The following is a 21874-nucleotide window of genomic DNA, read 5'->3' as shown; positions in this document are numbered from 1 at the left end:
CGCTGGAAAGGGAAGGTGGCTCTCTTGTCACTAAAAAAAAATTGGTTTTTTTGGGAAGCCAGCACCTTTTGTGGCAGGAATGAAGGGGTACCTGCAACCAGGTACTCCTGGGTCATCGGCTGATGTCTGGGCTTGACAAGATTACCGTATTGGCCCAAATATAAGTCGCACCTGCAAATAAGCCCCATCTTTAAAATTGAAGGGGCAAAAGAAAAAAAGACGACACCCGGGCTGCTTCCTGGGAGGGGGGGCCCTTCCCCCTTCTCCCCTTCTTTCTGGTGGCTAGGGGGAGGCTTGGGAGCGGCCGGCGGGCTGCACATCGTTGCCCTGCGCTCCCGGGCTGCTCTCTGGGGAGGGGGAGCTGCGGCGTAAGGTCTTGAATGTAAGCCACACTTTAACTTTTCAGGGTCTGAATTTTTTTTTGGGGGGGAGTGCTGCTTATATTCGGGCCAGTATGGTACTAAAACATGAAGCAAAGGCAGGTGAACAGAGAGTGCAGTGCCCTCGAAAAGCATTAGGGACTAGATGCACCAAATAGTACTAGCCTCTAATTCCAGTACGTTTCCAAGCACAATTCATAGTGTTGGTACTGACCTTTAAAGCCCTAAACGGCCTCGGTCCAGTATACCTGAAGGAGTGTCTCCAACCCCATCATTCAGCCCGGACACTGAGGTCCAGCACATAGGGCCTTCTGGCGGTTCCCTCCCTGCGAGAAGCAAAGTTACAGGGAACCAGACAGAGGGCCTTCTTGGTAGTGGCACCCGCCATGTGGAACATCCTCCCATCAGATGTCACGGAAATAAACAACTATCTAACTTTTAGAAGACATCTGAAGGCAGCCCTGTTTAGGGAAGTTTTTAATGTCTGAGATTTTAATGTATTTTTAATCTTTTGTTGGAAGCCGCCCAGAGTGGCTGGGGAAACCCAGCCAGATGGGTGGGGTACAAATATATTATTATTATTATTATTATTATTATTATTATTATTATTATTCCAATTGCCGACTTGCACCTTGAATGAGGTTGGCATAAGGACATAAGAAGAGGCTGTTGGATCAGGCCAGTGGCCCATCTAGTCCTGCATCCTGTTCTCACAGTGGCCAACCAAATGCCTATGGGAAACCAGCGAGCAGGATTTGAGCACAAGAGCAACTCTCCCCTCCTGTGGTTTCCAAAAGCTTGGATCCAGAAGCCTGCCTCCTGGGGGGGGAGGGGGTTCCATAGTTTCACTATGCGCTGTGTGAAAAAAGACTTCCTCTAAGCATCAGTCAGGTTCCAGGTTCGAAGCGAGTCGTTTGTATGCCGAAGATTCAAAGGCGCAAGTTATAGGTGTATAGTTAAAAACGGGCAGGGACCAGGACGAACACTTAGCCAGCAGTTCCTAAGGCAGTGGTTCCCAACAGGTGGGGGTCCGCGAGCTATGCCAGAGGGGTCCGCAAGATGCTATTAGAATAAAAAATATATTAAATATATTTCGTATGATAACAGATTTTTTGTTTTGGCCGCTTCCTGCATGAGCAGAGTCTAGCGCAAAACTAGAATTAGATAGAGGCAGTAGTTCTGCTGTATGCCGTTAGGTGGCGCTTTACAAACACTACTGTTTTGCAAAGAGGCAGCGCACGCATTCTACTAACGCTCACCTCCCCAAGATGCTTTGCACGCGTCGGCTTCATTTGTGCGCTACTGTGCAGGTACCCTGTCTTCTCCATTCCCCTCCCTCCTCCCTGGCGTGTGCTGCCTCTTTGCAAAACAGTAGTGTTTGTAAACAAAGCGTTGTTTTTCACGGAAGCTACAGTTCGCGTAGTTAAAAATGAACCGTTGGTTAAAAAGTGGTTCGTTAAAACGACAAAGGCCTACAGATGAAGAGGAAGATAATGCATTTGATGTTCAAGCAAGTAAGTCAGTGACTCTCGAACCGATCTTGTCAGTGTCCATTGAACCTAAATCGTAACTGTAAAAAACGTATAAATATAAAATATAAAAAGACTCTTAATTTGGCTCTCACTTTTTAATTTTAGGATTAGGAATTAATGGGGGCCCTTGTCACAATAGCGGCTCGATGAGGGGTCCTCGAGAAAAATTTGTTGGGAACCCCTGTCCTAAGGCATTGTCTCCGCACCAGATTCAAGTTACTCTTGCTAAGGGGAAAGCTCTGAGGTTGGGGCCTTATCACAGAATCATAGAATTGCAGAGCTGGAAAGGGGTCACAGGGGTCATCTAGTTCAACACCCCTGCAAGGCAGGAATCTTTTCCCCAATGTGGCTTCTTGATCCTCAGTGCCTTGCTTATGCCTTCACTTCCTCCCAGATACTAGGACAAGCACTAAGTCAAGGTGAATAGATGCAACCGAAGACAGCAGGGCCCTTGCAAATTAAGCAGTGGAGTGGAAGAGTTTGCCAGGTGGGCTGAGATGCTCTTCTGCGCAAATTTTCCTCTTCCGCATTGCCGTTACAGGCCCAGTTCTTCCTCTGCCAACCAGTTAACCATGAATGTAACTTGTTTCATCATCTTCCTTACTCCATCCTATCCATCCTTTCTTTTTCCCGAAGCACCCTCTCTATCCCAAATCTTGCCCCGGTTAAAACAACAGTACGATAAATTGAAACATGGAACAGCCACAGGATTTCTATCAGAAGAGGTGGCTGAAAAATCAGATTCAGGAATGGGTGAATCCTCAGGTTTGGCTAGTGATTGATAAAACTACTAAACCCCAGTCCCAGAGCAGGAGGGAAAAAAGCTTGTTCCCTCTTTCACTTGACAGCCCTTGAGATATTTGAAGACAGCTATCATATCTCCTCTCAGTCTCCTCTTTTCCAGGCTAAACATCTCCAGCTCCTTCAACCACTCCTCATAAGGCTTGGTTTCTTGACCTTTGATCCTCTTGGTCACCCTCCTCTGCCCGCCTTCCAGCTTGTCAACATCCTTCTTAAATTGTGGTGCCCAGAACTGGACGCAGTGCCCCAGGTGTGGTCTGACCAAGGCAGAACAGAGCAGAACTATTGCTTCCCTTGGTCCGGGCACTATACTTCTGCTGATGCAGCCTAGAATAGCTGTAGCTTATCTAGAGAAAGGGGAGAAATATCTGAGAAAGTAAAAAAGCACAGAGGGGAAGGGGAGGGGCCAAGGGTGCAGAAGGAGAGTGGTTTGAGCAGGGGGCGAGGACCCTCCTGGCACCTCATGCCCAAGGCCCCCCCAGAAACCTGTAGATGCTAAGCTCTCAGCCAGCATCAGGACCACAGCAGTCAGCCCAGATGCCCAAGAGATGCAGAGGCAGCCAGTAACAATCAATTACAGATGTATCGATCAGATGTCAAGGTTAACAGAAAGCAGCGCTGACAATCTGCTTAGAAGTGTTTCTTGCAGTGAGCCAATAGGGAAGCTGCTTTTCGGTTGTTGTCGTGGGCCATGTGACCCTGCAGGGTGACCTCTCCGTGCCCTTACTCTGCATCAACTGGACGGGAGGGCCAGAGCTTACAAAACCCGGTTCTGGATTTTGCAATCCAAGAGCATTTTTATTACAGCGTCTGGGAAGTTTTGAGAGGCTGCTGCAGCGACGGCCACACACATGGAAGTGGTAAACATTAGTTATCGCTGCAGAAGCAGGATATTTGACTCTGCTTTTTTTTAAAAAAAAAGGGTCAGGGTGGGGAATCCACCCAAATCCTATCTATCTAGTGCTAAAGCTTGTCGCTATTCACCATTGGCTCCTCTCTCTCAGTAACTCAATTCCTTTTTTTAAAAAAATAATTTTTATTAGAATTTTTTAACACAACAAGAAAGCACTACAAAAACAACAATAAAAAAGAAGAAAAACAACAATGACAACATTAAAAGAAAAATAAACACCCAAATGCAAATTACTTATTCCTTTTTCCTTCACATTATATATGGGGACACCCTCGGGTTCCCGTCCACTGCGGTTCTTTGGCCAATTAAACTTTTTAGCAATTTCTAAACCATTTTATTCACTTTTTCTAGCCTTATTTTACTCCTTTGCACTTAACATATTCATACAATTTACAGTTTCTTTTTAATCTAAATCTAATCTTGAAATGTTACTTTTACATATTTTTTAAAATATAGCCTAAAATCTTTCCATTCTTCTTCTGTCGCTTCTTCTCCCCGGTTGCGGATTCTTCCGGTCATCTCAGCCAGTTCCATAAACTCCATCATCTTCATCTGCCAGTCATCGACTGTTGGTAGTCAGTAACTCAATTCCGTCACATCCTAGTGTGACCAAGAGACAGAACACAAGGCTGTCTGAAGAGGCAGGGCTGTGCCACCGGAGCAGGCATTTATGGCCAGGGCACCAGTGTCAAGAGTTTAGGCCTGGTGCCTATCAATAGCGACGCATCCCTTTCTCCTATATAAAACCAGCTATTGCTGTCGACACCCAAGGAGAAAAATAAACTGCCATATTTGTGGGGGCATGTAGTAGTGAGAACAAAGCACCACCCCTCCTTCTCCTCCTCCATGCCCAACTCTGAAGTCTTACCGCCGACAAACATTTCCTCGGGTACGCCACCACGGAGCCAAATACTTTTTTCTGTCTAATGTCACATTTATTAGCCAGAACATCGGCTGCAAATGACGGGTGTTAATCATATTCAGGATTTGGAGATCAAGTTGAAAGGAGCTTGAGGGATCTTTTTAAAAAAGGAAGAGGAGAAAAACAGTAAAACTGTCAGTAAATAGCTGGGTTGTCTTGAGACTGAGGAAGTTGGTGAGGGGGTTTATCTGCCCATACTTGAAAATTATTTCTTCTCCCCCTCTCTCTTTTCTTCTTCCTTTCAAAAAGAAAAGCATCCAGTAACCTTCCTTTTCCTTGCTTGGTATTCTTGGTAGCTCTGCCAAGCCCCAAAACCGCACGAATCGAGAGGCAGGCTCTGAAGGTTTTTTTATAATTAAATTAATTCCTTCCCTTCCCTATCTCTGCCTCATCTCCCCGCCCATCCTTCTCTCCCTGCCAGCCGTCCCCGGCCTCTTGTCTCTCGCTAGCTGCGTCCCCAGCTAATGACTTCTAAGCACAGTGACGCTTCCACACGGACCGCTTATAACTGGAGCAGATTACATGCCACTACATAAATTGGCCACGAAGGCTGGCGGATCCCCACAAGTCGGCCTTCCCATCGGATGTCACCCTCCCTAGGTGCTGCCTCCGCTGCTTCCTTTAATGGTGCTCTAATGGGCTACGGATTCATTACGGCTCTTCTGAGATGGTTGCTTTTATTCTTCCAACGCCGCCGCTTAGCGGATCCTCTTACCTGCTCATTTCCAGCTCCAGTCTGCAGCTATTAGCTGGGAGGGTGTGCTGTCCTACATGCCTCTCCTGCTCGCCTGCAAACATAGCAAGGGCTCCCCTTGGGTGGGTGGGGGGAGGAGGACCCCCCCCCCAGGTCGCCAGATTTCCTGCCCTGTTCCTCCTCCGTGTGGTTTATGACTTTTACACATGCCCTTCATCTCCCCTTTGGTCGGCCATTTGGACTAGAGTTGTGCGCAAATCACCTCTCGGTTCTCTGCCTTGTTTGCGGGCTGAGAAATTTCACTGTATTTCTCCAGGGGGAGGATAACTTTTCCAGGAGCGCAGGTCACCAGCAGCAGCAGCAGCAGGATCCCAGGTTAGAATCATAGAATCCTAGAGTTGGAAGAGACCACAAGGGCCATCCAGTCCAACCCCCTGCCAAGCAGGAAACACCATCAAAGCATTCTTGACATATGCCTGTCAAGCCTCTGCTTAAAGACCTCCAAAGGAGGAGACTCCACCACACTCCCTGGCAGCAAATTCCACTGCCGAACAGCTCTTACTGTCAGGAAGTTCTTCCTAATGTTTAGGTGGAATCTTCTTTCTTGAAGTTTGAATCCATTGCTCCGTGTCCGCTTCTCTGGAGCAGCAGAAAACAACCTTTCTCCCTCCTCTATATGACATCCCTTTTATATATTTGTACATGGCTATCATGCCAACCTAGCAGTTCGAAAGCACGCCAAAATGCAAGTAGATAAATATGAACCGCTACAGCGGGAAGGTAAACGGCATTTCCATGTGCTGCTCTGGTTTGCCAGAAGCGGCTTAGTCATGCTGGCCACATGACCTGGAAGCTATACGCCGGCTCCCTCGGCCAATAATGCGAGATGAGCGCGCAACCCCAGAGTCGGTCACGACTGGACCTAATGGTCAGGGGTCCCTTTACCTTTACCTTTACATGGCTATCATATCACCCCTTAACCTTCTCTTCTCCAGGCTAAACATACCCAGCTCCCTAAGCCGTTCCTCATAAGGCATCGTTTCCAGGCCTTTGACCATTTTGGTTGCCCTCTTCTGGACATGTTCCAGCTTGCCAGTATCCTTCTTGAACTGTGGTGCCCAGAACTGGACACAGTACTCCTGGTGAGGTCTGACCAGAGCAGAATACAGTGGTACTATTACTTCCCTAGATCTAGATGCTATACTCCTATTGAGTATAGCATCTAGATCTAGGTTCTTCCTACGTCCGTAGCAGCGCCAGCTTTGTTGACCTCCTGGCGCCCGCCTTGCATCCTTTACAGTGACCCTGGGCGGATCAAGTCAGAGCCAAAAAATGAGGCTTGCTGTTGACCTGTGGTGGCCTGGGACTCGGGCTCAGAGCCAGAGGAATCGCAGCCTACACCGAACCCTCCACCTGGGACATCGGCTGAACCAAGTTTGGGGCCTGTCTCCTGAGGAGCCTCCGTCCGCTCAACCTCCTCTGCAACAAGCATCAGCTGAGCTGAGTCTGGGGCCTGAGCCTGCCTTGGTTCCAGATGCAGAGGATACCTCCTTGCCATCAGCCGGGTCGTCACCAGCAGCTGGCCCACTGCCGGCTGGGGCTGAGGCGGCTCCTGTGTCCAGTAACTCACTGCATAGCTGCCAAGTTATCCCTTTTTTTAAGGGAAATTCCCTTATGCTGAATAGGCTTCCTCGTGAGAAAAGGGAAAACTTGGCAGCTATGACTCACTGGCATCTCCCGAGCTGCAGAGACTCAGGGCTGATAGAAGGAGAGACTTGAGTACTCGCAGGAGGAGTGCTCGCCTCCAGGCGAGGCGAGGGAGTGAGTCGCCAGGGGATCGGGGCCGTCCGTTACCCCGTTCAAGATAAAAGGCGGCCAAACCCCGCCCCGGGTTGCGGGAGCAACATTGTTGGTTGCTAGACCCTGCCAGTGTTCCTGCCTTTGACCTGCCTTGCTTTCCTGCCTCATTTCCCTGCCTGTGATTGGGGTTGCCAGACTCAATAGTGAACAGGACTTCTGTGCCTTTAATAGCCCTGCTCTCTTTTGAGTCTGGAAACCTTAAAGAGAAAGCAGCAGACCCTTTGTTTAATGTCCAAGCAAAGGGTCTGCTGGTTTCTCTTTAAAGTTTCCAGACTCAAAAGAGAGCAGGGCAATTAAAGGCACAGAAGTCCTGTCCACTATTGAGTCTGGCAACCCTACCTGTGATCCTGACCTGCTTTAGTTCCTGGCCTATATCCCTGTTCCTGACCTGACCTGATGGCCTGCCCTGCCCTGCTCCCAGCTTCGGCTTCTTCAGACTGTCTTTACCCTGAGCCTACGAACCACAGACCAGACTTGGACTTCCCCTCTTGGGTAACCCCTGAGACCAGCACATAACCCTAAATTTAAACTTAAATTCTAAAGGGGTGCACGGGTTTTGCAGCATGGGATTAGCACAACCCTCTTTGACCATTTAAAAATAACAGGGTTGGACTAGATGACCCTTGGGGCCCTTCCAACTCTACGATTCTATGTTTTGTTGGCTTTTGTTTGCTTCTGGGCCCAGTTCAAGGTGCTGGTACATACTGTTAAAGCCCCAGATGGCTCGGGGACCCCAAAAACTCAAGGAGTAGCCCTTCCCCCTTTCAACCTGGCCTTGCTTTTAAGATAGTCTCCAGCTGCCTCCTTTGGTAGGCTCACAGAAGGGTAGTGCACAAATGTGTCAAATACATAGTGATAATATGATAATTTTGCAGTTCCCCCCCTTTAAGCTTCATTCTGTGTCTTCATTGCAGCTGTTCAGATGCTGGTTGTTGGCATTTAATCCAGCAGCACTTGCCAGAGTTATTCCTCATTGGGTGGGGTCCCAACAAATGTTACTGGCCACCCCGGTGCCTTCAGAACTGTGCGTGGGATTCCAGGGGTCTTGGACCCTCAACCAGTCTCTCTGCTCCTTTGGAGAACTGAGCATGCGACAGAGACTGCCATAGCTTTAAGAAATGTGGTTTACTCACATATTTACAGGCGCAGCCATTTTAGGTGTGTCCAATATGTGTGCGACTGTGACTGCATGCATCACGCCGAAGCTGGGAGTGACCCGAAAATGTCACAAAAAGGGGTGGAACAGCGGGGTGTTCGCAGGCTTTTTCAATGGTGTTTCAAATACACATGATTTCACTTAAGCATGTGTTGCCTCGGAATGTGACCCCCGCATGAATGGGGAATTGACTGTACGCCTTCAGTTTGCATGGAGGGAGTCCAGACCTTACAACATGGTCATCTCAAGAAGGGCTTGATCCCCACAGCAGGGCAGCCATGGAGTCCGAGGCAACACTCACAGGCCAGGCTTCAGCCAGCCTGCCCAAGATCATAGAATCATAGAGTTGGAAGAGACCACAAGGGCCATCCAGTCCAACCCCCTGTCAAGCAGGAAACACCATCAAAGCATTATTGACATATGCCTGTCAAGCCTCTTCTTAAAGACCTCCAAAGAAGGATACTCCACCACACTCCTTGGTAGCAAATTCCACTGCTGAACAGCTCTTACTGTCAGGAAGTTCTTCCTAATATTTAGGTGGAATCTTCTTTCTTGAAGTTTGAATCCATTGCTCTGTGTCCGCTTCTCTAGAGCAGCAGAAACCAATCTTTCTCCCTCCTCCATATGACATCCTTTCATATATTTGAACATGGCTATCATATCACCCCTTAACCTTCTCTTCTCCAGGCTACACATACCCAACTCCCTAAGCCGTTCCTCATAAGGCATCGTTTCCAGGCCTTTGACCATTTTGGTTGCCCTCTTCTGGACACGTTCCAGCTTGTCAGTATCCTTCTTGAACTGTGGTGCCCAGAACTGGACACAGTACTCCAGGTGAGGTCTGACCAGAGCAGAATACAGATGGAGCTCAATCTTTGTTCACCCTTCTTCTTTCCAGCAAACCTTGCTCAAGGCACTCTTTTCCTGACACGTTTCTCTCACACACCCCATCACCTTGGCAACTTCTGTCTGCGCAGGCCCACGATTGCTCTTGGACAGGCCATCAACACCTTTTCTCATGTTAACGCCTCTATCTCAGGTAAGGCTCTGGCTTGGAAAGGAAGCTTAGTGTGATTTTTTTCTACTGGCCTGCAATCTTCCCTTCAGCTCTCCAAATAATCACAGTCGTACAATTGGTTAATTTCTAGGGTCTAGGGCAGTTCCCCCCCCCCCCAAATCACAACAATAATTTTTCAGATTCTCTCCCCACTCCTCCAGGCTTCTTTCTGTGTCTTCCTTGAAGCTGTTCAGATGCCTGTTGTTGCCGTTTAATCCATCAGCACTTAGAATCACAGCATCATAGAATCTTAGAGTTGGAAGGGACCCAAGGGTCATCTAGTCCAACCCCCTGCAATGCAGGAATCTCAGCTAGAGCATCCATGACAGATGGATGGAGGTTTAAAAACCTCCAAGGAAGGAGAGTACACCACCTCTCGTGGGAGTCTGTTCCACTGCCGAACATTTCTTGCTGTCAGAAAGTTTTTCCGAATGCGTAGGTGGGATCTCCTTTCTTGCAACTTGAAGCCATGGGTTCGAGTCCTACACTCCAGAGCAGGAGAAAACAAGCTTGTTCCCTCTTTCACTTGACAGCCCTTGAGATATTTAAAGATGGCTATCCTATCTCCTCTCTGTCTCCTCTTTTCCAGGCTAAACACACCCAGCTTCTTCAAGCGCTTCTCATAAGGCTTAGTTTCCAGACCCTTGATCATCTTGGTTGCCTTCCTCTGCACCCATTCCAGCTTGTCAACATCCTCCTTAAATTGCGGTGCCCAGAATCGGACTCAGTATTCCAAGTGTGATCTGACTAAGGCAGAACAGACTGGTAGTATTACTTCTCTTGATCTGGACACTAGACTTCTGTTGATGCAGCCTAGAATAGCATTAGGTTTTTTTGCTGCTGCATCACACTGTGGACTCATGTTCAGCTTGTGGTCCACCAAGAGCCCTAGAGTCTTTCCACATGTACTGCTAATAAGCCAGGTGTCCCCCATCCTATATTTGTGCATCTGGTTCTTCCTGCCTAAATGCTGAACCTTATATTTGTCCCTATTGAAATGCATTTTGTTAGTTTGCACCCAGCTCTCCAATTTGTTAAGGTCATATTGAATCCCGATTCTGTCTTCTGTAGCATTAGCTACCCCTCCCAGTTTGGTGTCATCTGCAAATTTGATGAGCATCCCCTCAATTCTTTCATCCAAGTCATTTGATCCAAGAACAACAATGGGCCCAGGACAGAACCTGTGGCACCCCACTTGTCACTTTTTTCCGGGATGACGAGGAACCATTAAGGAGTACTCTTTGCGTTCGGTCAGTCAACCAGCTACAAATCCACCTCGCAGTTACCTCCTTCAACCCACATTTTACCAGCTTCCTCGCGAGAATATCATGGGAGACTCTATTAAAAGCCTTACTGAAATCAAGATACACTTATGTCCACAGCATTTCCCTGATCCACCAAGTCTGTAATTCCATCAGAAAAAGAAATCAGATTGGTCTGGCATGACTACTTTTTAAGAAACCCATGCTGGGTCTTAGTAATCACAGCATCCTTTTCTAAATGCTCACAGACAGACTGTTGAATTATCTGTTCTAGGACCTTCTCTGGTATCAAACGTCAAGTAGTTACCTGGGTCTTCCTCCCCCCCCCTTTTTGAAGATAGGGACAACATTTGCCTGCCTCCAGTCTGTAGGAACCTCACCTGTTCTCCAAGAATTCTCAAAGAGACAAAGGCTCTGAAATTACATCCACAAGCTCCATTAGTACCCTTGGGTGCAGCACATCAGGCCCCGGAGATTTGAATTCATTTAAAGTAGCTAGGTGTTCCCTTACTGCCTCTTTTCCTAAACTGGGCTGCAGCTCCCTCTTTACATCATTTATTCTGTTATCACCAGGCTGGGCATCGCTTTCCTTTTGGGCGATGAATTTTAACAAGGAGAAATGTAAAGTACTACACTTGGGCAAAAAAATTGAAAGGCACAAATACAGGATGGGAAACACCTGTCTTGAGAGCAGTGCATGTGAAAAGGATCTAGGAGTCTTGGTAGACCACAAACTTGACGTGAGTCAACAGTGTGATGCAGCAGCTAAAAAAGCCAATGCAATTCTGGGCTGCATCAATAGGAGTATAGCATCTAGATCAAGGGAAGTAATAGTACCACTGTATTCTGCTCTGGTCAGACCTCACCTGGAGTACTGTGTCCAGTTCTGGGCACCACAGTTCAAGAAGGATACTGACAAGAGGGCAACCAAAATGGTCAAAGGCCTGGAAATGATGCCTTATGAGGAACGGCTTAGGGAGCTGGGTATGTTTAGCCCGGAGAAGAGAAGGTTAAGGGGTGATATGATAGCCATGTTCAAATATATAAAAGGATGTCGTATAGAGGAGGGAGAAAGGTTGTTTTCTGCTGCTCCAGAGAAGCGGACACGGAGCAATGGATTCAAACTACAAGAAAGAAGATTCCACCTAAACATTAGAAAGAACTTCCTGACAGTAAGAGCTGTTCGGCAGTGGAATTTGCTACCAAGGAGTGTGGTGGAGTCTCCTTCTTTGGAGGTCTTTAAGCAGAGGCTTGACAGGCATATGTCAAGAAGGCTTTGATGGTGTTTCCTGCTTGGCAGGGGGTTGGACTGGATGGCCCTTGTGGTCTCTTCCAACTCTATGATTCTTTGATTTTGTGAACCTTTATTATTATTTTTAACCTCTCTTGCAAGCCTGAGCTCATTCTGAGCTTTAGGCAGCCTGACCTCCCCCTTGCAACTGTTGGCTACTTGTGTCTACTCCTACTTTGTGATTTCCCCTCTCTTCCATTTCTTATACATGCCCTTCTTAACTCTCAGCTCATCTGCAAGCTCCTTATGCAGCCATTCCTTAGATGCCTCTCGCTTTTCTTTCTTGTTGGAACTGTCTGCATTTCGGCCTTCAGTATTTCTCCTGTTAGAAACTCCCATCCTCCTTGGACTCCCTTCTCATTGAGTATTTCCGATCATGGGATCATACCCAGTAGTTCCAGAGTGATTCCTTATTGCATGAGATCCCAATGAATCAGAATGAAATATAGCGCAGGCGTAAAAGGCATGTAAAAATGGACCTTCTCGATGCTTGATGCAGGATACGAGAGGGGATGGGATGGGGCAAGGAACAGGAAGGACATATGGCTGCCCCTTCCTTAAAGCTCTCTGTACAGATGCCCTGGGAAGTGGCATATGGAGTCTCACCCAACTGCTAGACCCCCAGGCGCCATGACAGTTCCTTCTGGCTTGTTTCTTTTAGCCTGTCACCGACGTCACGTTTCCTGGCCTGGGTAGAGGTGCATGCAGAACAGAGGGCCTGTTCTCTCCTGACCCCCCCCCCCCGCCCTTTAATAAGAAGCATATGGACAGGGCCGGCTCTAGGTAGACTCCCAGTGGCGCAGTGTGCCAGGGCGCTGGGCCGGTAGGCGGGGCGCTGCGCGGCAAAGCCACGCGGAGACCATATTGCGCCCTGCGAGGGCAGCGGCGCCGGAGCAATCTCCGCCCCTCAGCGCCAGGGCGCCTGACCTGCTCGAGACTGCCCTGCATATGGATAGTTCTGGAAGCCAAACTTAGAAGAGAATGAGTCTTCTGCGCCCTCCACACCATTGACATTCACCTGGCAGCTGGATACTGCAACAGTCTGAATCCAGGGCTTCAGGCAGCGGATCAGCGGATTAGAAACTCAGATATGTAAGCCAGGCATCCCCAAACTTCAGCCCTCCAGATGTTTTGGACTACAGCTCCCATCTTCCCCGACTACTGATCCTGCTAGCTAGGGATCATGGGAGTTGTAGGCCAAAACATATGGAGGGCCGCAGTTTGGGGATGCCTGATGTAAGCTAATCTCTAAATGGCACTTTCAACCTTGGTTATGGTCACAATGGACTGTCTCATCACCATTGTTTTTTGCACTGGAATTTATTATTATTATCATTATTATTACTTCTGTACTGCTTAATATTGTAAAGGGGGGAAAATCTAAGAGCAGTTTACAACACATTGAAACATCAAATAAAACAATCCAGAATAAAACAGATTCAAGGAAAATATTTCAGATCCTTTTCTAAATGCCATTTTGCATTCCCCATATTTATTCACCTACTTAATTTATTTACCTGCCCCATAGCAGAAGAACTCTAGGAAGCCAGAGTGGTGTAGTGGTTAGAGTGTTGGACTAGGTAGGAACTGGGGGATGAGGGTTCGAATCCTCACTCTGTCCTGAAGTTCACTGGGTGACCTTGGAGTCAGTCACAGCCTCTTAACATACCTCACAGGGTCGTTGTGGGGATTAACTGAGGAGGGGAGGGTGAACCATAATAAGCTCTTAACTGCTTAAGAAAGCTGGAGAGGACAGCCTAACAGAGATGTCAGTCGCCAAGCTGGCAGCCGAAGATCTCCGCAGGAGCAGAATTGGACTTGCGTCTGTCGTAAAAGACGCCTGGCAAATTTCTAACACTGCAGAGGATTTTGGCCAGCTGTACATGGGTTGGATGCCCATCTGCCATGGATGCTTTAGTTTAGATTCCTGCATTGCAGAGGGTCAGACTAGATGACGCTTGGGTGACCCTTCCAACTCTACACAACTGTGATTTGAGGATTGAATCTGGGGCCTTCTGCATGCAGCTGCTCCACTGCTGAGCTCAGGAGTGCCAGCTTGGCCCCGCAGCCGCGGGGGCCCGGGTCCTGGTTGCCATGCAGCGTCCATGGCACTGGCACTGAAATTCGTGGGTGCCCTTCGTGGGGAATTTTGTGGGTGCTGGGGTACCCAGGGCTCAAGGGAGCTGGCACCTACAGCTGAGCATATGGCCCTTCCGTCAAGACCTCGGACGGTACTTTCTTCACAAGACCGTGTCCCATCCCCATGCCCCGGCGCCCCGCCCAGTCTCCACTCTGCAAATTGAGTCAGTTTCTCTTCCCTTGGGGGTGGGGGTGTCCAGGCGGGCAGACCTGCTTGAGCGCCACTAATAAATGCTCCTGGAAATTTAAACACACACGAGTCCCACGTGACGTTTAGGCTGTCTGAACGGCAGCGGTTGCGCATCAAAGACTCTTCTGAAGAGAGAGGCAGGGACAGGGAGAAAAGGAACATTTGCTGTATTATTATTTTTTCTTCTTTGTTACCAAGCAACAAAGGGCTTTGGGGAGAGACCCGGCCTCTACGTAGGGTCAGTGCTTCCAACCAAGGGGGCGTGCATTGAAAGAGAGGCAGCCTTTTTCCTGCATAAATGTCTTTGTCGCCCAGTCTGTGAAAATACAGCAGCTGAGAGTTGTCCTTCCCCTCTCCTTCTTTGGAAAGATGAAGAGGGTTGTTGTTGTTGTTAGTACAATTACCGTATTTTTCCGTGTATTAGACTCCCCAATGTATAAGACAACCCCTTATTTTAAACTTCAAAAATTTAGGGGAAAATATAGTCTTATACATGGAAAATACGGCAATTTATTAATCACCTGCTAAACCACTGTCTCAAGGCGATTCACATGTAAGCTTACGCTGTACGCTGGCTTTCTCGGCCTGTAAAGCGAGATGAGTGCCGCAACCCCAGAGTCGTCCGCAACTGGACCTAATGGTCAGGGGTCCCTTTACCCTTTACCTTTAGGAACACATTGAACTTGGCTTGGTAGCATACCTGCCAAGTTCCTGCCGGAAAAATAAAGGATCGGACTGGAAGTAGCAGACCGGAAGTAGCGCTGCCGCCATTTTGGAACTGGACGGAGCATGCTCAGAAGCGACTTTTGATGCTGCTCTGCCCAGTTCCAAAATGGCCACCGCGCCAAAAGTCGAGCTGCAGCCATTTTGGAAATGGGCAGAGCAGCATCAAAAGTCGCTTCTGAGCATGTTCCGCCCAGTTCCAAAATGGCCGTCGCGCCAGAAAACGTTTCTGCGCATGTCCAGAGACTCCAGACATGCACAGAAGGAGCCTCCCCCGGGCGTTAAGTAAACCGGGGGGGAAAAAATTCATTTTTTTCCCAGCTGGGAACAGCTGGAAAAACGGGGGTTAACCGGGGAATACGGGAGACTTGGCAGCTATGCTTGGTAGCCCGTGCGAATGTGGGTGCCCCTGTAGCAAAAGTTTCACACCTGACTTCCTAATTGCACCCGTGGAGGACCCACAGATAAGTTTTCCAATGCAGTTTTATCTTGGAGGAGAGGGATCTCGGCTATGCTCTTCCTCCACAGCTAAATACTTTGATGCTTCTGAATGCCAGTTACCAGAGAGGAGAGTTCTGTTGTGCCCGGGTATCTGGTTGGGCACTATGAGAAAAGAATGCTGGACTGAGTGTGCCGCTAGCCTGATACAAGGCATTTCTTATGTCCTTATCCACCCAAAAGGACCAGTATTTGCTGTTGTTGCTGCTTGCATTTGTGTTGTGTTTCCTTCTGCACTGAGATGAGGAACACAACCACAACAACGTAAATCGAGCAATTTACAAAACGACGTACATTTCTCAAGCCGCGCAATTTCGCCGCAGCAGACAGCAAAGCGAATAACTCGAGCTTTTTTGGAGGAAGACGAACCGCAGGAGTGCGGAAACAGCGCAGCATGGGCGCAAAGGAAAATTGTGTTTTTTTCCCGGGAACCGTTGAAGGTTTGGCCTCTGCCACGGCGGCTCGATTTCTGAAAAACCAACCAACCCAGAGATGCTTAGTCACGTTTGGGGGAGGCAATGTCCGCAACCGAGCCTCGGCAGGGGAAAAGAGCTTTCAGCCCTCAACCCCTTGCGCAAATTGAGCGTGACGGGCGAGATCCAGCGCTGTGCACAGAGGCTCGTCCTCCTGCAAGGTCGCTGCTAATACAGGAAGGTTTTTTTGGGGAGAGAAAAGCCCGGAAGATGCAGAACGGTCCCAGAGGTACATCTGCTGGGAGGCTAGGGGTCGGTGGGTTCTTTTCTTTTGTTAAAAAGAAATTATTGGCTGGCTCCTTGATGAGGTTGGAAACGAGAGGAGGAAGGATCTATGCTTGGACGCCTGGGGCCATTTAGCTTCAGTACATCACGCTAAAGAGAAGGTGGCTTCTGCCAGGAGATTGCTCTGCCGCTGGAGTTTTATTGCTGTCATTGCTGGTGTGTATCCTTCAGCACCTCTCCAATCGCTTCTCTCCCTCTCTCCTCCCTCCCTCCTTAAAAAACTCCCCAATAGGCCTTCCTCCTTCCTTTGATGGATCCGGTCCTGTCTGCCGTGTGCTTGAATTTGCAGCGCCTTCCTAATTGCTCAGCGCACCGTGTGTGGAATAAAATAGGCAGATCCCTTGCATCTCCCCTTCTGCTGCAAGGAGCGGGGACACAGTCCTCCTTTCGACTAAGACCAGAATGGCTTTGAAAAACAGGGGTGCGATTGGGGCCAGATCTGTCGTCCCTCGTTGCTCCCTTTCCCCCCCCCCCTCAATGTGTTTTTTCATACATACACCCACAATTGTCTGTTAACAGTCTTTTAAAATGAGCTTTCGGGGTGTCGCTTTTGCTAAGATGTTCTTCACTGGATGCAGAGAGCTCAGGTTTCCCTTCCTGATGCAGCTTTTTTTCTTTTGCAAAAGCAATTTTTTTGGTGAAGGGGAACTGTAGTTTTTGTGTGTGTTTTTTCATTTCTTGCCATATCTTGCATCTGTGGACTTCGGAGTGCTTTGCAGTTTTTGTTTTTTTAAAAAATTATAACAGCAATGTGTTAACCTCCTAAACCACCACCACCCCAGCCCCCCAGCCAAAAAACAATCAGAACCCCAACAGCAAAACAAGGAAGATCACATTTGAAACAGTACACAAATCTGGCGGCTTAGGCTGCAATCCTAAATATCTACACTTTCTTGGGAGACTTAGAATCATAGAATCGTAGAGTTGGAAGAGACCACAAGGGCCATCCAGTCCAACCCCCTGCCAAGCAGGAAACACCATCAAACACCATCAACGCATTCTTGACATACGCCTGTCAAGCCTCTGCTTAAAGACCTCCAAAGAAGGAGACTCCACCACACTCCTTGGTAACAAATTCCACTGTCGAACAGCTCTTACTGTCAGGAAGTTCTTCCTAATGTTTAGGTGGAATCTTCTTTTAACTTAACTAGGCTTTATTGTGAGTACCGGTAGACACATACAGGTTGGCATTGTTAAAGGCCTAGATAGAAGAAGACACATTTGGCTGGTGTCCAAATGGCCTCACTCTCAGTGCCAGGTGAGATTCTCTAGAATAGGGGTTGGGAAACCTTTAATAGTCCGAGGGGTGCCTTGCCTTGCGGGTAATGTTCAGAGGGAAGGGCCACAAGGCAGGAGGAGGCGGATGGGGCCAGAGGCAAAAAGAAGGAATGGGAAGAGATGCTGTCCTGACATCAAGGCCATCGGTTACAGTCCAGCCATGCAAAAAAAAAAAAAAAGGGTACGGTACTTTTATACATCCAAACTCACATCTTTCTTTCCAGGCAAGGAAGAGGCATCATCATAGCTCAGCTAGACAATGGGAGAACAAGAAAAGGCCTGTGAAGGACATCCCGTGGCTGGTGGGGAATAATAGACTCAAAGAATTGTAGAGTTGGAAGGGACACTGAGGGTCATCTAGTCCAACCCCATGCAATGCTTTATTTTTATTTTAACCAATGCGCCGCTCGAACCTACAACCCAGATAATAATAATAATAATAATAATAATAATAATAATAATAATAATAATGCCCTATTTATTTATACCCTGCCCACCTGGCTGGGCCTCCCCAGCCAATCTGGGCGGCTTCCAACAGAACATTAAAATACAGTAATCTATTAAACTTTAAAAGCTTCCCTAAACCAGTGTTTCTCAACCTTTTTTGGGCCACGGCACACTATGTTCTATGAAAAAAATCACGCGGCACACCAACTCTGTGCCGCCCTATATTTAGTTTAGTTTGTCTATAGCCCCTACTTTTTACCCAAACGGGCCCCATCCACCACCCAGCTGAAGTTCCCAAGCTGCTTGAAACCCACAAACGTTACAATCCGTCCCTAGTCTAACATTTACTCGCAAGTAAACCTCGCGCTCAGTTCGGTGGGCCTCAGTCCCCGCCGCCCAAGCAAGCATCAGCATTCAACCTGGCGACGCAAAGCTAGGCATTTCTACTCGGAAGGAAGCGCCGCTGAGTTTTAGTGGGGCTTGCTACCTGGCTAGTGGCTGCAACCGGATTGCAGTTTAAATCAGATTTGCGTGTGCAAGCCGGTTCCGCGGAGGCCATTGGGACGTTTCTTCTCAAATAATTGGGATTCGGCACATCTTAGGACACATTTACACGGGAGGAAGAAAATCCCAAGGGAAGCTGGCGTGACCTCAGCCTGTAATTTGCCGCGACGTGCGGCGACGAGAAGGGCGGTTTGCATTGTCACGTGCGGGCGCTCGCCTCGTGTCGTGACCCGGCCGGCTTCCTTTCCGGCGGGTCAGCGACGTGACAATGCAAATCGCCCTTCTCGTCGTGGCACACCAGCCAGCGTCTCGCGGCACACTGGTTGAGAAACGCTGCCCTAAACAGTGAGAGCTGGACCATAAAGAAGGCTGATCGCCGAAGGATTGATGCTTTGGAATTTTGGTGCTGGAGGAGACTCTTGAGAGTCCCATGGACTGCAAGAAGATCAAACCTATCCATTCTGAAGGAAATCAGCCCTGAGTGCTCACTGGAAGGACAGATCCTGAAGCTGAGGCTCCAAGACTTTGGCCACCTCATGAGAAGAGAAGACTCCCTGGAAAAGACCCTGATGCTGGGAAAGATGGGGGGTACTAGGAGAAGGGGACGACAGACTATGAGATGGTTGGACAGTGTTCTCGAAGCTGCGAACATGAGTTTGACCAAACTGCGGGAGGCAGGGGAAGACAGGAGTGCCTGGCATGGTCTGGTCCATGGGGTCACGAAGAGTCAGACATGACTAAACGACTAAACAACAACAGGCCTGCCTTCAGATTTCTCCTAAAAGTCTGGTAGTTGTTTTTCTCTTTGACATCTCGTGAGAGGGCGTTCCACAGGGTGGGTGCCACTACCGAGAAGGCCCTCTGCCAGGTTCCCTGTAACTTGGCTTCTCGCAGTGGGACGGAGGTGTCAGGGCTCAATGATGTGGGAGAGCCCTTGCACCGCCTTGACCAAGAGGTGGAGGGGAACAAGCAGCCCCTTCTGGCGCCCGAATTAAGGTGCGCCACTAAACATAAGGTCAGGAGGAGGCGTTTCGGGGTGCCCAAGCTCTTATGCTGGTCACGCAACAGGAAACGTCCACTCCCGGATTCTGCGAGTGACTGAGAGGTCATGTTTTCTGCTATCTCTGCACTGTAAATACTATGCACAATAAAACTTTCAAAGACAGAGCGGACATGGGCGTCTTTACTCGAGAGTAGCTGCAACAGCACCCTTACAGCTCCCTAGATCATCCCATGGGCTCGCTATATAATCCCATGGGAATGTCACCGTGTCATGATGTTCTGTTGTTCCCTGGGCATTCTGGGTAATAATAATAATAATAATAATAATTTATTATTTATACCCCGCCCATCTGGCTGGTTTTCCCCAGCCACTCTGGGTGGTTCCCTTATTAAACAGAATAAAACTTCAAACATTAAAAACTTCCCTAAACAGGGCCGCCTTCGGTTGTCTTCTAAAAGTAAAATAGTTGCTTATTGCCTTGACATCTGCTGGGAGGGCGTTCCACAGGGCGGCTGCCACTACCGATAAGGCCCTCTGCCTGGTTTCCTGTAACCTCACTTCTTGCAGTGAGGGAACCGCCAGAAGGCCCTCGGTGCTGGATCTCAGTGTCCGGGGAGAACGATGGGGGTGGAGACGCTCCTTCAGGTATACAGGACCGAGGCCGTTTAGGGCTTTAAAGGTCAGTACCAACACTTTGAATTGTGCTCGGAAACGTACTGGGAGCCACTGTAGATCTCCTAGGACCGGTGTTATGTGGTCCCGGCGGCCACTCCCAGTCACTAGTCTAGCTGCCGCATTCTGGATTAATTGCAGTTTCCGGGTCACCTTCAAACGTAGCCCCACATAGAGCACATTCCAGTAGCCAAGCGGGAGATAACTAGAGCGTGCACCACTCTGGCCAGACAGTCTGCGGGCAGGTAGGGTCTCAGCCTGCGTACCAGATGGGTTGGCAAAGATGGCCGCTCCCATGCGCCCCATTGACGTGCGTGGGCTTTCAGACTGTGAGCAAGAACTTTAAGGCCCTGTGCGGCACACGGTTTTGTCATTTTGCACTCTTCAGCTGAATGACCCATCGCTAACATGGTGTATGGCAGCCTTCCCCAACTCGGTACCCTCCAATGTCTGGAGCTGCAACATCCCATGTGACACTGAAGGCCTGATTCTGACATGGTGTGCTAGGGTTGTATCTGCAGGGTGCCCTCCTCTCCTGCAGAGCACACAGTGGTTGGTGTGGAAGTATCTGCCATCTGCAGCCAAACCACAAAGGCATGATTGCTAGACAAGCAGGAGCAATGGCACCATGGAGTTTCAGAACCAGTATAGAGGGGACTCTTTGATGTCTAGGGTTGCCCTATTCCCAAAAGTTTCTTTTTTCTTTTTTCTTTTTCTCAAGGATATAAAGTTGTTGAGCTTTTCTTGGAACATCTCCCCTCAAAATCTAAGCTTTGGCCTTTATTCAAAATTTTAAATGTTAAATATTAACTCTCCCCCACCCCCATGCCATACGATTGGGTTCCCCCCGGACATTTTGCCAATTTGCCGAAAATCCACCTGGATGCCATTTTCCGGCTAAAAACCCGGACATATGGCAGCCCTATGGATGTCATATCCCAGACCCTCCAAGCACCCCTATTTTCCAGGGACAGCCCCAAATTCACAGAAGCGGTTTCTGGTTTGATCCCAGCATCTCCTTAGGACACCCCTATTTTTATCAGAGATATGTTGGAGGGTGTGGAGTTACGCGACCCTCAAGCCAAGGAGATAAGTAACTACAGTATACAACCTTTAGAAGACATCTGAAGGCAGCCTTGTATAGGGAAGTTTTTAAAATGTTTTATTATGTTTTTATATATGTTGGAAGCCGCCCAGAGTGGCTGGGGAAATCCAGTCAGATGAGCAGGGTATAAATAATAAGATTTATTATTATTATTATTATTATTATTATTATTATTATTATTATTTCTCCTGTCACTGCATACTCTTCTTCCTACCTGCAATGGGGCAGGATGCCTGTAAGCTCTCATCCAAAATGGCTGCTGTTCTTTCTCTCTCTCTCAAGAAAAAAATGGGGTGTCCCGTTTTTTCCAGGGCACTTGCAAGGTATGGTGGGACATGCCACCCCCCCCTTTGAGAACCACTGGGCTAGTCAGCGAACGCAATACTGAGCCAGATGGGCTAATGGGCTAACTCAGTACCCCTATGCTCCTGCAGGTTGGTGGGGGCGGCGGGTAGGCAAAGAATAAAAATAACTATTAAAAGTCGGTTTTCAGGTAGGAGGAATGGGTTTAAAGGCATGTCCCAAATCTGTCAGAAATGCAAGGGATGCAGCTTCAGCCGAGGTCCTAATAATGTTCTGGCCTTGGCAAGTAGCCAGAGAGGTGTCCAAGCCGGGCCGAGGCTAATGCCCGTCACATCTCTGCCGATGCCCAAGCCGGAACAGATGGCAGAGAGAAGAGCAACAGGCCT

General features: G+C 48.6%; 1 protein-coding gene across 3 annotated transcripts in view; it reads left to right on the top strand.

Moving 5' to 3' along the window:
• RAI1 (retinoic acid induced 1) overlaps positions 1–21874 on the top strand; it is a 219254-nt gene that overhangs the window by 34771 nt on the left and 162609 nt on the right. The window contains exon 1 of one of the 3 annotated variants that reach the window (XM_088657234.1): positions 19997–20087. The exons of the other annotated variants lie outside the window; for them this stretch is intronic. The gene's annotated coding sequence lies outside the window, so the exon portion shown is untranslated. Of the gene's footprint in view, positions 1–19996; positions 20088–21874 lie in introns of those variants that run through there. 3 annotated transcript variants of the gene reach the window in all.

The sequence above is a fragment of the Zootoca vivipara genome, chromosome 13, assembly GCF_965207765.1.
Source record: "Zootoca vivipara chromosome 13, rZooViv2.hap1.1, whole genome shotgun sequence".
Lineage (NCBI taxonomy): Eukaryota > Metazoa > Chordata > Lepidosauria > Squamata > Lacertidae > Zootoca > Zootoca vivipara.
The sequence above is the reverse complement of the archived record's forward strand: the minus strand, read 5'-3'. Positions and strand labels throughout refer to the sequence as shown.